The 15,178-nt window shown below is 32.9% G+C and overlaps 1 long non-coding RNA gene across 2 annotated transcripts in view; it reads right to left on the bottom strand.

Annotated features, from left to right (window-relative positions):
• Positions 1-15,178, bottom strand: part of LOC146767864 (uncharacterized) — a 53,784-nt gene that overhangs the window by 15,272 nt on the left and 23,334 nt on the right. For both annotated transcript variants that reach the window (XR_014953674.1, XR_014953675.1), the window contains exon 2: positions 2,342-2,436. This is a non-coding gene — a long non-coding RNA (uncharacterized LOC146767864). The remainder of the gene's footprint in view (positions 1-2,341; positions 2,437-15,178) is intronic.

The raw sequence follows: 15,178 nt of genomic DNA, 5'->3' as shown, positions 1-15,178 counted from the left end.
CTCTGATGCAAATCCCATTGATTAATATCACATGTTTATCTGCAACAAAGGACTTCATAGGTTAAAGATCCACTGACTTGAAGAGGAACAAGAGTGGAGAATGGGAATACACAGTCTTCAGTCATGTGAAGTTCCCTGTGGTGACGATCAGTGCAATTCCACTGAAAGCAATTGAGCTAAAATGATTTTAATCTACATCTTAATTCCATCAGTTTGCCTGGAAAATGAATAGTCAGGCATTTCACTGGTAACAGCTGGGTTTGTAGGTTCCTACATTCTGTATGACCTTGTCAAATTTCCTCCATTATTATTTGAACTCCTTTGTCCTCAAGCTATAATGTATAAAACTATCTGTTGAAATCATAAACGGAATCATTACTTTTTTACTATGCTTATTCAAGGCTCTGATCTCATTATGCAACAACATAATATATGTCTTTTTTATTCCTATTAATTTATTGATTGTTCATTTTTTGCTAAATCTGAACTTCTAATAACTATATCAAGAAGAACATGACAAAATGAAGATTTTGAGAAGGGGTATGTAGTTGCAGAACAAAAAAAAAGATTTTAAACTAAAGAGGTTTAATGTTTCTCTATCCTGACCACACAATCTAAATGGGTCTGTGATAAAGAACCCAGTCAAATAGAGACACAACCTCCTATTTTCTGAGTCCAAAAATCAATCCTACCCTTAATTCTCTACTTGTCTTTCAGAAATAAAATAAGAATTTGGTTTGCTCTAAAAAGAAGCCCCAATGCTTGTAAAGAATTTCACAACAAAGTCTTGGGTGCACATGCGACTAATAAACAACTATCTTGGACTATATCATCACCATCACAAAGTCATCACCATCATAAAGTCATCACCATCATGAAATAATCACCAATTTATAACCCAGCATTGTAAGTGCTTTAAAAATATTGCTGCCTACACCATTTGAAGTGTGGATTAGAAGATAGCTTCTCCATCTTATTCCTCATGCATAGAAGTTTAAATTCAGCATAAAATAATACAAACCCCGTACTACAGAATATTTTTAATCTCAAATAATCTTTAAGAAAGACAGGTTTATAAGTCCAAGTCTAAGTCTAGGTAAAGACTTAGGACCTGAACATTGTATGCCATAAAGGTACAAGAATTACTTCAATTTACTTATACTGGTTTTTGTGTGTCAAGACAAGTATTTGACAACTAACAGTCCAAGTTGTCAGAAGGAACTATTGTGAAGTACAGAAGGCAGTTAACCAACCAGACTTAAAAACACATTTAAAACAATTTTTGTCATTCTTTAACAACTGTTATAAAAGCTGAAACTGATATTTGGTTCTATCCACTAACACTTTCTGTCTCACAAATAAGAAGACCAAACAGGCTAATCCTGGATTCTGCAGGTCTTAGTCAATGATTTGTCTTCAAAAAGGATTTAGTCCTGATGTCCTGCTGAACAGGACTTTAGACCCTAGACAGTAAGGTCATTTAATTATGCCTTAATTCCTTTGTTGTAAAATAGATATTTCCAATAAAAGTCGAGATCTACTCATAAAAAGCACTATATAAATTGTAGATCATTCCCAAAAAAAAGTATTTTTCAAAAGAATCTTGCTTAAGCCATTCCTCGTTTTCTCTCTGAGAGGTTGTGGTGTTTTTTTGTTGGCTTGGGAGATTTTTTTAGTTCTTTTTTGGGGGGAAAAGAGTGGTATGATGCAGTTGTGTCTATTTGCTTTAAAATATCATAATGTTCATCTTTTCAGCTGATGTCATATGATTTTTTTTCCATGTGCCAGCTTCTAGGACCATTGTATGAAAATTTTCACTTAAAAAAATAAACAAATGAACAAAATTTTATTCAGGATATTTTAATTAAAAATACACCCAAGTCATAAATTATGAAAAATTTCAGCTTATCACTTAAAGGATGTGCCACAGATATTTTCAAGGCTCCAATAGGCTCTGGGCTAGTTGGCAGATATTTAAATAAATTTTAAAAATCAGCACATACTTATGAGCTTTCTACAAAGAAAAAGGATGAGATGTGGCAGAAGAGAATCCAAATGTTAACAAAACACACTTCCCAATAATTAGAAGTGTGTCTGATGTTTTTTCCCTTTACAATGAATTACAGCCCTTATTTTCCCATTGAGGCAGCTGGAGCTCCATATGAAAGGCATGAACAGCAGTGTGAAAGCTGCAGATATATTGCCACTTTCTCTAGTCAAATAAGCTTAATTCCATAGTCAAGTTGGCATTTTGCCAAAGCTTCAGTAATAGTCAGAATGCACAAGTGTAGTTTATAGCCTTTAACTGTAAATGTATTACACAGAATAAGAAAATACTTACTTGTAACAGGACTTTGAAAATTCTTTCAAGGCAGTGAAATTTCCTATCAAGAACACCATGCTAAACTGGTGTCTAGTGCCTTCTTTTGAAATAGCCTGAAAAATAAATCAAGCATTTAATGTTATTAGCATAAATCATAATTTCTTTATCTTGATTAATAGTTTGCAAAACAAGTTACTTTAAGGAATTTATTTTACTTTACTTTAATTTAATGTTCTTTAAGTGCTGTCTACTTTTTTTCTCATACAGGGCTAATTTCCTGCATCACCTGCTGTACACACTCCTTTGTTTAGTCATATAGCTTTCAACTACTCTGAATTTAAAGAGAAGTGTTTACTTTTGCAGAGAGACAGTGGAAAAACCTCTTTTTTACAGTTTTTTAACATGATAACCTTTTATTTAACAGTTTCAGTCATAAGTGATAGGAGAGAGATGCTCTTACTGGAGCATCCCAAAGCAGTCAGAGATTTCAATCAGAACCAGGGCTGTATAATAAGGGATATTATTTATATATTTATTTATTTTGTGAAGCAATTTACATATTGTATGGACAGGAGTAGCATGAATGATTTTTAGAGAAAGCTGCTTTAGACAAAAGCAGAATCAGTTTTACTGGCAATTTAAATTTCTGTTTTATAAATATGTTTTATGAAATATTTTTAAAATTAAAAAAATAGCATTTCATTTTTGCTTCCTAATTTGGTTGGCTTTTCTTTCTGATACAGTACTGTATATTTCATTTTTATTTTTTGAGTATTCAGGGAATAATATTTCATTGCAATGGATTTTTGGTTATTTTTTTAGAAAAGTCATTATTTTCTCTTATCAGTCTAAAATTTTCTGTCCTTCACTATGGCCAAATAGATTTGCTTATTGTATAAAGTAGAATTCTTATTCTTCTGCCTCCCAAGATTTCATTACCGTTCTCAGTCATCTCTACTTCAAAGTAAAGATTACTGTTTTCACTATCAGAGGTTCTGTTAGAGATTTGTGATTAGCTTTTTGAAAAAGGATTCACAAACTGCATAATCTCTATAAAGAAATCATAAATTGTGATAAAGCTGAGAATGATACTCTTTATTTACACAATGTAAAACTGTTGAATAATACTTAATAAAAACTAAATACAAGACATAATTATCAGAAAAATATTATCACACCTTTAGATTATAATTAATATATTGACATTAAATTTTAAATCACCTTAAATTCATTCATATACAGTCTTGCTTTAGGTAGGCCATTCCCCAGCTTAGTGTTCCCACAGGAAAAACTCCAAACCACGTGCTGCTTGCTCATTTCTCCCTCTCCCTACCCTTCCCTCTCCCTGCAGCATGCTGGAGAGGAAAATTGGAGGCAAAAAGAGGTAAAGATTACAGGCTGAGATAAGAACTTACTGAAAATAGTAATGAGATAAGGAAGGAGCAGTAACAGCCACAATACTAATGACAGAGGGTAAAAGAAAGAAGTGATTTGCGAGTTCATATCCCCAGTGTTATCCAACCTCTGCTGAGGTCCGTTGCACTGTTTTAGTTAGGCATGCACCATATGCTTTGAAGGAGATGTTAAAAAAAATCTGGTTTTCCCTTTGTTTATGTTCCCCCATATTTTCAATTCAATGTTTTAAGCTTATTCCTACAAATTTGAAAATATTCACACATTTTGGAAAATGCAGCAGGAAATTGCTTAGTATATTAGCCATAACAAAATTCTGGTCTTAAAGAAATTACATTTCAGATATCTTTGTTACAGGGAAAAAAGTCTTTTGTGTCCATGCCTAAGCAACATGATTTCCATCAAGGGCAGCTGGGGTAAAAATAGGTATGAATCTGACCCTAGAAAGTGAAAACTGTATATAAATTCTAGGCCCAGACACTCATAAATGGGAAGAATTTTATTGTTAATTCTTACATGGAAGCCAAACAAGTACTCTCATAATTCTTCCTCAAGCATGGTTACAAATGCAAACCATCTGGAATATGTTTTGCCTAGAAGTAAATTACTTTCTCACATAGTGAACTGTCAAAAAGATAGACTGATTTGTAGAGCATTTTAAATATTAGCTCAGGAGTCGAGGCGCTGGGTCAAATCCTTTCTCTGACGTGGATTGCCTTTGTGATCTTTGGCATTTGACATAAATTGAGGTATCAGAAAAGGACTTAACATGCCTAAGTTGTGATCTAAAGGCCACTTCATTGTGGAAGGACTTATACTCTGCAGATGTCATTATTTTTACTTTTTTAGTTTTTACTTTTTTACTTTCTAGAGTTCCTAGAAATGACATAAATGCATATTGGCAGAGGTCAATACACTGCCTATCTCAGCATATGGCTTAGACTTAATATTGATGGTTACAAGTTCTCCTGTATAGTTTGGCAAGGATTCAAAAGCTAGATGTCTATCTGCCTAAGCCCTCTGTCTGGCCAATGTACTTAGAGCATTCATAACATTTTCCACAGGACCAAAATCTTCATATAAACTAATGTGATTAGTTTCTTTGAAGGAAATAAGACAATTGTAGCATATTCCCATGCTCCTTATCTTCACTTTAAGTATGCTGCTGTTCAGGAGCAGAGTCTTCTTATCTAGCTGTATTGGGGTATTGGAAGTCATCTGCAAGGGAGCTTTCACCTTTTGGAGATGTCCTGCTCTTTCCTTTGGCTACGGAGTCTACAGTGACTGGTGGAAATGTACCAAACCATTTCAAGTTACATAAGTCTTTGTATGAAGCATTCCACCATGCTGATCCCCTGAGCAAAATATCAGCATTTGAGATTTCACCCTGCAGTGCTTGGCTTCCACAGGTGCAGCCAGAAAGGCAGCACATCTCCACGGGTGGTGGCGATTCATACTGGAAATCTGCTCTGGAAATCTGCTCGAGACCAAAGCCACTGGGAGTGCATGGTTGGTATAGGACCCGTCATGTGTCCTAAGTACAGGATCATGGAGAAAAAGAGATGAAAAGCAGGTATTCCTGTATGTAACCTCACTTAGGCACAAATCATCCCTGCTGTTGCTATGATTAGGTTAATATGACAGGAGTGCATCAAGAGTTTTAAGAATTTATTGTGATTGCATTCATACATATTTTATTTGAGTCATGTTTTTGATTAGGTTAACAAATAAGCTGTTCAGGCAAATTAAAGAAACTCCAGGGGGAGTTTTGTTTTGTTTTGTTTTTGTTTTTTTTTAATCCAAGGGCAAGTTGCAATTGTCAAAATAGATGGCTCTCTTTTTTCCTTAAAATATCCAAATATGCTTATTCAGACTTTAAAAACTGGTTTAATAACACACCTTTCTTTAATGTTTCATATTATTTTCTTTTATCCTAAGTTTTGGCAGTCACACATAATAGTTATTGGGATTTCTGCTTTTTATAAAATATTTAACAGAATTCTTTAGTTACACACTTTAAATATTCTGCAAGTCACAGATGGTAAAATGAGAAAACATTTGTTTAAGTGTCAAAATAGTCAACAAAAGACCAGATTACCTTTCTCCTTTGGAAAACAGTAATCTGGCACACCTATCTGCTTTATACCAAGCAGATACAGAAAACAGCACTGTAAAACAGCTTTGCAAACAAACAAAAATCCCACCAAAAAAAAGACTGATGTTAAGGATCAAAGAAATGCAGAAAAGTGTCATCAGCATTATAAGATGTTATAAATCAGGCAATTTCTGTCTCATTTTTTTCAGAAAATATCTTGTTTAAACTGTATGAGAAACTCCAAACTCTTTATTTTCTTATTGAATCTATAGCCTGCTGTAGGCATCCTTGTAAAAAGATTTTAATAAGTGCACTGTCAACAGGAAAATGATGGTTGCTCATCTCTAACTACCATGGGTAGTTTCTGTAGATTTTAACACTTAGATTTGCAACACTGTGTGGAATCCTTCATTTCATATTTTTTAAGAGATGAAATAAATGTTCAAATAATATGATAATTTCATATTGTTTCTAGGTCTGCAAATAACAATTCTATTTTTTCTAATTTTAATGTAAGGGCTGTAAAATCCTCCTAAGAAATAAGCCCTTTGGAATACCCTTGTTCAAAAATGTTAAATTAATGTTACTCACTCTGAAGTTGCATTGCTAATATTCCCTAGATATCTTTGTTCCTCAATATAACACGCTAACCTTTCAGTGTCTGATGACACAGATGGGAGTTTTCTGGTCAACCTTCTCTAGCTTAAGTTCACTTCTTTCATTGATTGAAGCAATGAATTCCCTGGAATCCCTCTTTCCTTACAAAAAAGACTGTCAGGAGAGTGAAATTAAATATTTTCCTCCTGTTTCTGTGACAGAATTCAGTTATGACATATTTTCCTTTTCATCTTAGTTTTTTTTTTTACAATTTTTCAGAGGCAGAAATTACATGTTGAAAGGAATAAATGCCATAACACAAGTTTTAACTACTGAATTTTAAAATGTTCTTAAGCAGAGTCAAAGGTATAAATGCAGACCCATATAATGTCATTTGAGGTTAATGACAATATAAATTGTGTCTCCGTTTTTTGGAGAAAGCTTTTGTGAAGAGATGTATTGCCACAAGTTTGAAATCCACACTCTGTGACAGCTGCTGACTGGTAATGAGTTCTAATGAGCTGTCTCTTTTCTAGGAAAAAACCAACATTTAAGACAACAACCTCTTTGCAAATTGTATGAGCATGGGAGCAGAGGCAACTTCTTTATCCTGAGTTGATAAGCACATGCTGACATCAAGAGCATTTCAATTCAAAAGCAAACCTACACTTCTCAATTCAAATGTGAAAACAGAATGTGAGATTAGTGTTTGCATAGACAATCAAGATTTGCATTTATTTTCTTGTAGGCTTCATGATACAGAAATGCTTTTGTTATTTCAAAACTACTAATACCTAAGCAAATTATATGCCCTAGAAAAAACAGACTTGATTATGTTAATCTAATATAAATCTATAGATTTAAATATATTGTAAATATTTCTACATTCTGAAAGAGATTAAATATATGTATTGATGTCAGAAAGTATTTCCTATGGTAAGACAAACATGCCTACTCAGAGCTGGCTCTGAGGCTGTGTATCAGGTCCAGTACTATTTCAGAAGAAAACACTGTCAGAAGATAAGAACAAAGGGCCAGAGAGTAATCTTATTGACTTCAGTGTTAATGAAGAGTTTGCCCATACTGAATCAGAGGGCTCATGTTCCTGTTCATCCAAAAATGACCCAATGATTTCAAAACCAGAGTTTATCCTTTTGTTTTAACAGCCTGTTTTCTTTATATACTAAATAATATGTTTCTTTTCCAATTTTTAATTGCAAATGAACAAATTTTCTGGTGTTTAACCCCTCATTCAACAAAGTGTATTGCATGTACTTGCATATTTTCTTGTAAATTCTGTGTTATCACAGCTGATGGTGTACATACCTTATGCTAGAGCTACAAGGGCTTTGTAAATTATTCCACTACCATAAATAACTCAGTTTTCAAAACACGTTCTACATTGTTTACCTACATTTCAGTCTCTGATGACTGAGTAAATATGTAACCTGGAATAAAAAGTTATACTATGTAAAGCAGCTGGTACACAGGAGAAGTTCCAAATTAAATACTTCAATTTATTTATATTTTTTAAATATTCTTGTGTATATATAAAATATATTTCTGACAATTAGGTAGGAGTACAGCCATTGTAATTGATATTTATTCACATAATAAGTATGGATACTGTCAACTCTGTTAGTCGTGTTAAGAGAAATCTATATTAGAAGGCCTGAAGGTGTGAGTCCCCATATTTGCCTTACTACTTTCAATTACTGGTAAAATATGCTGACAAGGTAAGTATAAGAAATTTAATGGATACAGTATTTTATTAAACTGATCCTTTGAAGACACAGTGACAAAGAACATTTCCCACTAAGTTGTACAGTCTTTGACTAATATACTGAAGAAACTTTTGGATATGAATGAACTAAAAAGGGAGATCTGTCTGTGAGACAGAAACATACAGAGAAGTATGAGAAAATTGCTCAAACATTCTTTTCTAAGCAAACAGAATGCAAAGTGTATTTTCCAGTAAACACAAAAGAAAAAAAAATGATGAAAACCAAACATAATATTCTAGGCTTCAAGAGAAAAACATAAAGGCACCCTGATACAGAATGGTCTTTAATCTGTATTGTTTCCTTCATGTATAGTCAGCTTCACTAATTCAATCTAGCTAAGAAAAGATGCAGTTTTCATTTCTAGGGATTTTCATATATTCCCATTTTTCATATAAATGTTACTATGAACAATAACGCAGGAGGGACTCATTTATGCCTATTTAAGTGCAAGGAGGACACAATTTTTATTAAATACCAATCCTGTCTGTTACTTCTAGAAGACATGGTTATAAAACACTGTCATTTGTGGATGCTGCCAAAGAACAGCTTTAGATCATGCAACAAATTTTTTCTGAATTTTACATGGAATTATAATATCACAGAATGAATTGGGTTGGAAGGGGTCTTAATCACCCTCTAGTTCCAATCCCTCTGCCATGGACAGGCCTTTCAGTAGACCAGGTTGCTCAGACTGTACATTCCAGCTGTACCTAAGGACTATTTCTTCCCATATTCACCATTCCCTTTACTATGCCCAGCTGGCTGAGTGAAAGCACGGATTTGGGATTTGTGTCCCGGTGGTGTATTGCTAGTTATTCCAAAGGGAAGATCCATTGTTACCTGGCTGAACAGCTGTCTGATCTTTTGAATGAGCCAGTAAAATAAGCAAATGTTATCAAAAACACTGAAAGACTTCTCTAACTTCTTTCATTAATTTTGTTTTTTTAATCAAACACCAAGTTAAGTTAGCTGCTCTTTTTACTCCCACAGAGCTGAATTTAGCCATCCTGTCTGAACTCAGAAATTCTACAGGCAAGACATTTTTTCTGCTTTCTTCATAGTACCAGTCATTGATTTTGGTTACTTTCTGACCTGAATGAAGGACTGTAAGCCTGCATTTCATTTTTGAATTAGAGGATCCAGGCACTAGAATATTATTTATGTCTGATACGTATTTAAAGATAGATGGTAGATATAGATGACATAGATACATATAGATGATATAGATAGATATAGATATAGATGATAGATGATAGATATAGATATAGATATAGATTAGATATAGATATAGATATAGATATAGATAGAGATAGAGATAGAGATAGAGATAGAGATATATATAGATATAGATAGATATAGATATAGATATAGATATAGATGACATAGATATAGATAGATATAGATATAGATATAGATATAGATATAGATATAGATATAGATATAGATATAGATATAGATATAGATAGATATAGAGATATAGATATATAGATAGATATAGATGGATATAGATTTTTCCTTAAATGTTGATGCCAGGTGTTTGGATAATTCTCTTTTAACTCATGTTTCATCTTTTGAATGTACGTTGGAGCCAGTGATAATTTTTTTATTAAAGCAAACTTAGTAGTATTTGGGTTTTTTGCACATGAAAAATGAATTTTCAACCTTTGATTCTTCTAAGCAGAGCAGAAATGTTACAGACCTTTTCAAGACTTTAGTGAAAGGTTCCATTATACATCTAGCTGCCATACATAGGCATAACATAAATGAAATAATTCAGCAAATATTTTAAAAGCATAGCAAGTGGATCATATTAACTGTATTAGGAACCAGTTCTTAGCAGATTTAAATTTACTTAAATGACTTCAATGTGCAATGTGGACCTGTAATGTAACTGAAGAAATATAAGAAAAGCAATAGCAGCAGGAGCTTGATGAGGGTAGGGCACATTGAAAATGCCAAAAGGTTCATCTGCAAAGCAGACAATACTCTATAGAACTGAGGAGGTCTGACAACTTAAAAAAATACTCAGTTTTATAAAGCAAATAAGTACTAAAAATACTCAAGATATAATTTATTTTCTCTTATTTTAAAATAGTGACGAATTTCCTCTTTGCAACTTTCTTTCCCTATGTCACTTCCCTGCCTCAATGAAGATAGATTTCTACTCTTTAGCATGGGATATCCAGTCTGTTATGGAGTCATATAAAATATATCTGTTAATACCTGCCTTCTGAAGAGTTTCAATCTGTATTTTATTGCTTGTGTCATTTTCTCTTGAGGTTAAGTGAATAAATGCCCTGTGCACAGATTGAGAGTAACAGGGAAATCCTTCTTGGCATACAAATGCCACAGGTCAGGAGTTAATTCCCTGTTCCAAAAAATTAAGGTAATTTTTTTTTCCAAATGTTTATTTATGTGTTATATATTTAATACAGATAATGCTTTCAACTCCTGCTTTTCTGCATGTGACTTTTTTATCAGGTAAACTACTTATATTCACCGAGGATAGAAACCACAGTTACCTGGATCTTTTATCAGCATTTTGGAAACATGTCCTCTACAACACTAATCTAAAGATGAACACTTTACAGAAACACCGGGGGAAAGGGGAAACAAAGATGGGCCTCTTATATGGAAGGAAACTGAAAGTGCTGACTTTCTAAGCAACTTATCCCTATTCTAACAGACATAAAAATGTTTCTACTCCCTGTCAAATTGAAACAGAGACGTTCAATTCCAATACAGAGCAGGGGATAAAAGAATAATTTGATTTACAGAGTACATGAATGGGAATGGGAGCCTGTCAGATGAGGACAGAAGAAATGAGGCCACTCTTCTATGACAAGAGAGATTTAAAAAAAAAAAAAAAAAAAAAAAGGAAAAAAGGAAAAGGCCTATATTTAGCTACATACTTTTCCAATAAATTTTCACACATTATATTGGACAGGCATAGAAAGGAAAAATGCCTAAGAATGGTATAAAGAATTTCACAATTGGAAAAGTGAAACATGAACTACCCCACATCCCCAAAAATCAATTTTAATCCCAAAAATATATATTAAAATAAATGCAAGTCTAGTACAAGGCTTTTTGTGTTTTAAATCAGTTTGTTAATTTTCTAATAGCACAGTGAGTTGCATGGTGAGGACAGGTTTTTAATAGCATGCAAAACTGAACTAAATTTAAAAGAAGGAAGGAATATGGAGTCAAATGGAAAATGCAATTTCACATGACACTATCAAAGGTAAATTGTATAAAACAAAGTGAAAACTTTTCTGATAAGCAAAGTTTTAGGCAAGGAATATAAAAATCTAATATATAAGTACTGCAATTAATAAAAAAGGGAAAATAAAAGAAAGATGTGGCATCACCTGGACAAAATGGACATAATGTTCAGAATATTAAAGAGTTAATATTAATGTTCAGAATATTAACCACTAAAGAAAGGAGAGCATATGCTGAAAGTCAGAATAGGAAGCTGAAAGGAGGCTACTCTTGAAATGTCTTAAGTATTTGTCTTAAAAATGTGTAACTTATTTTATGAAATAATAGCTATGCTGCAGAAAAGATGGTGATAATAATGGCTAGTGATGCACAGAGTTGGAGACCTCCTCAGGAAAATTAGGATATCATGACAGACATTCAGAAATAAGATGAACAAGCCTAATATAAATATCTGCAATAAGATGGGAATTTATAACAGCTGAATGCACTCCTGTGTTCATGAAGTGTCTATAAACTCAAAGCAATATGGCGGTAATGACTATGAGAAACATATTTAAGAGAGAAATGGAAATATTGATGTTGTTATGTAAAACATTGCAAGACTTCACCTGAAAAAAATGTGTGCAATGCTTAGCCAAAAAATGAAAGATGAGAGATTGAAATGAAGGAGGGTACAAACAAGCTTTTAAAAAATATGTGTGTGACCTAAATGGAGGCAAAAATTATGTTTCAACTGTTAGATGGTGTGACAGAAAAATAAATGGGAAAAAACCTTTCTATCAATATATTAAAGAATAATCATAATTTCCCATTTTATCACTCTTCTTCTGCTAATCCAAGTATCCTAACAAATGAAATACAGAATACTGGCCTCTTACACTCAAGTGGAACGAGTGCAATTATTTAAATAATGAGGAACTTAGTTCTAAGAATCTATGGGAAAAAAAAAGTCTTATTTTCATGTCAAGCAATCTGCCAGTGAGCCTAAACCTTAAATTCAAGTCCTGTGTAGATACTATGATCAGAGGTGTCCTATATTTTAGGTGATACATATTTTGGAGCTTGTCAAGCTTACTGCACTTCATTCAAGATAAAAATCTGAACTAAGAGACCTTTTGTAGGTCAAAACTCTCTGCACCCCTCAAAAAAAATAATTTTCAATGAGTCAAGAGTTTTAGACCAAAGCCATCAAAGCTTCAGTCTTTAAAAGAGCATTTCAAATGCGTTTGACAGAGTGGGCCAAGAGTTTTCAACAGGAATGCAAAGGGATGTGGTTGTAGAGTATTTCATTATTTGGGAAGGACTAGCTTTGGAAGGCAACCAATTTCTCTGAATGTGGGAATTGTGAAAAGCTGCAGAACAGAGAAATGACAGTTTTAATTTTTTATTTGTTGCCATATTAATTTTATGTGTTGTCATTTAATTTTATGTGTTGCTCATATGAGCCCAGTGTTGTTGTCATAGGATGCTGTCCTACAAATGATTAGTAAATAAATAAATGTATCAGCAGTGTAATCTTTCCTGTGATCCTAAACTCGGTAGAAAAATGAGCTTGTGCACTTTTGTCTAAGGAATCACTGCATTTTGTTTATAAGCTGTAAGATAATCACCATTATATTCATGATAATATCCAGTGTAAGATCTGCCTTTGACTTAGTATCAGGAATGGTTAGGAAATGGAACAATTACTGAAATCCAACACACAGCACAACAGCAGCGGCAGAGATGGAGCTTCAATCTTCACCTTAGTGATGAGGTCAGGCTGTCATCCCCTCTGGAACATGTAACATAATTAAAATGCTTGCCTGTCAGTCATATTTTTTTTTCCCTGTGCTAGGTCACCTGGCTTTCTTTATGTGCCCTCTCCTCAACCAGAGATACCTTTAACACAAGGGGTGCTTAGTCCAAATTCATTGAGGAAGAACCTTAGATAAAATAGCTCAGACCAGCATCTAAATTTTTAAGTCGTTAAAATGAAGTAATTTTTTTATTGTCCTGAGTGATTTTGAAATTCAAGAAGTAATGAAGTCTCATTCCTAGATAAAACCTCTAAGTACTCCTAGAATTTAAGTAATGATAGTAGGAAAAAAGGCACTTTAAAAATAACCTGAGCCTTTATTTTTCCTTCTCCGAGATTATTACAATATTATTTATTGTAATTTCTATTTTTCATCATTAACAGCAAATTATTAACTATTATTCAATGGTTTAATTATAAATGTCCTAATTTATATATGTACCTCCTTACATTGCAAGACTCAGGTAATAAATCTGTTAAATTCTATCACTCTATAAAATCTATTTTTCTCATTTTGAAATGAACTTAATAATTTGTATTCAGTATTAGCAGTTTTAATCTACTAGGTGGTAGAAACATGGACCCAGCTGTACTGTGAGTTTGGGCTATATAGGAATTATCTTCTATGCCTAAAACAATTAATGAGATTTTGGGAGATATCATAATACTGACATCAAAACTTTACTAATGTGTATCATTTTCAAGAACCTGAAGTTAAAACTGGAGAAATGTGAATAGCATGGACACTACTTGATGATAATTTATGGTCAGAAGTAAAGACAGCTGGACTCTTTTGCTTGGTCTTGATGGTGCATAATATTTTATTTATCCAAATTTCTATTCAGTGTCAATCAGTACTACAAATATTCAAATATATGCAGGGTAGGAACTGATTGCATGTAGGGCACCATTGGTAAAAACTCTTAAACCTTGAGTTAACAAGAGTCAGTTTAAAGTAATATGTCAGGTTTTAGTTTGTTTTGGGTTTGAATTTTTTTGTTCTTTTTTTTTTCTTAAAATAAAAGATGAGCCTTCTAAATCCAAAGTACACTGGAAAATTATTATTATTAGCAGCCATAAAATAATAATAACATAAAAAGCTAGCTTATACAATGTGTTTTCTCTAACTCCATGCTGATTGGCATTAAAAAAGAATTAAAGAGGACTAATGCAAACATTCAAGTCCTAGATTATCACTTTCATATTTTTATGTAATATATGTATTTCAAGCCTAAAATATGTGGTCACTCTCTTTTAAAATATCGAAAAAACACTAACATTCTTCCAGTTCCCTGGAACTTCTCTCATGTCCGGGACTTATTGAAAATCAACATTATTGGCACATAAAAGCTCTTGCTTAGCTCTTTTAATAGCTTTAAAGTTACTAATCCTATTTATTTTAAATATCTCATTTTACAAGATTCTATTAAATATTTTGCTGAGTTACTGTTGAAATTTAAAACATTTTGTGTTATTACACTACAAGACTGAGAAGAAATACTTATTAAATAGTCCTTTTTGCATTATTGTTGAAAAAACTCTGACATTTTCACTTCAAAAGAAATATTTTCTTTCCCCCCTAGTATATTGATACTTAAATTTCTTCTAATTCAGTGTATCCCAGGTTCTGCCATTTTTCTTTTGGTTCTTCTTAACAGTTTCCTACAGATTTTAATGGTTTCATTACTTTGCCTCCTGCCTGCATTTGTTTCTTAATTAGAATGCTTTTTACACACACACACACACACACACACACGCATATATATATATATATATATATATATATGTGTGTATGTATATTTAGCTGATTTCACTGTAATAGCTGTGCTGGTTTCAAGGATTTTCTCCTGCTAAAGTTTTAAATTTCATTCTTCTCACCTTCTTGCTTTCTATTTTCACTTTCTATTGATCCTGCAAGCAAACATTTTCTCTCTTCCTAATTC

Source organism: Lonchura striata, chromosome 3 (assembly GCF_050655825.1).
Source record: "Lonchura striata isolate lonStrDom1 chromosome 3, ASM5065582v1, whole genome shotgun sequence".
NCBI lineage: Eukaryota > Metazoa > Chordata > Aves > Passeriformes > Estrildidae > Lonchura > Lonchura striata.
The sequence above is the reverse complement of the archived record's forward strand: the minus strand, read 5'-3'. Positions and strand labels throughout refer to the sequence as shown.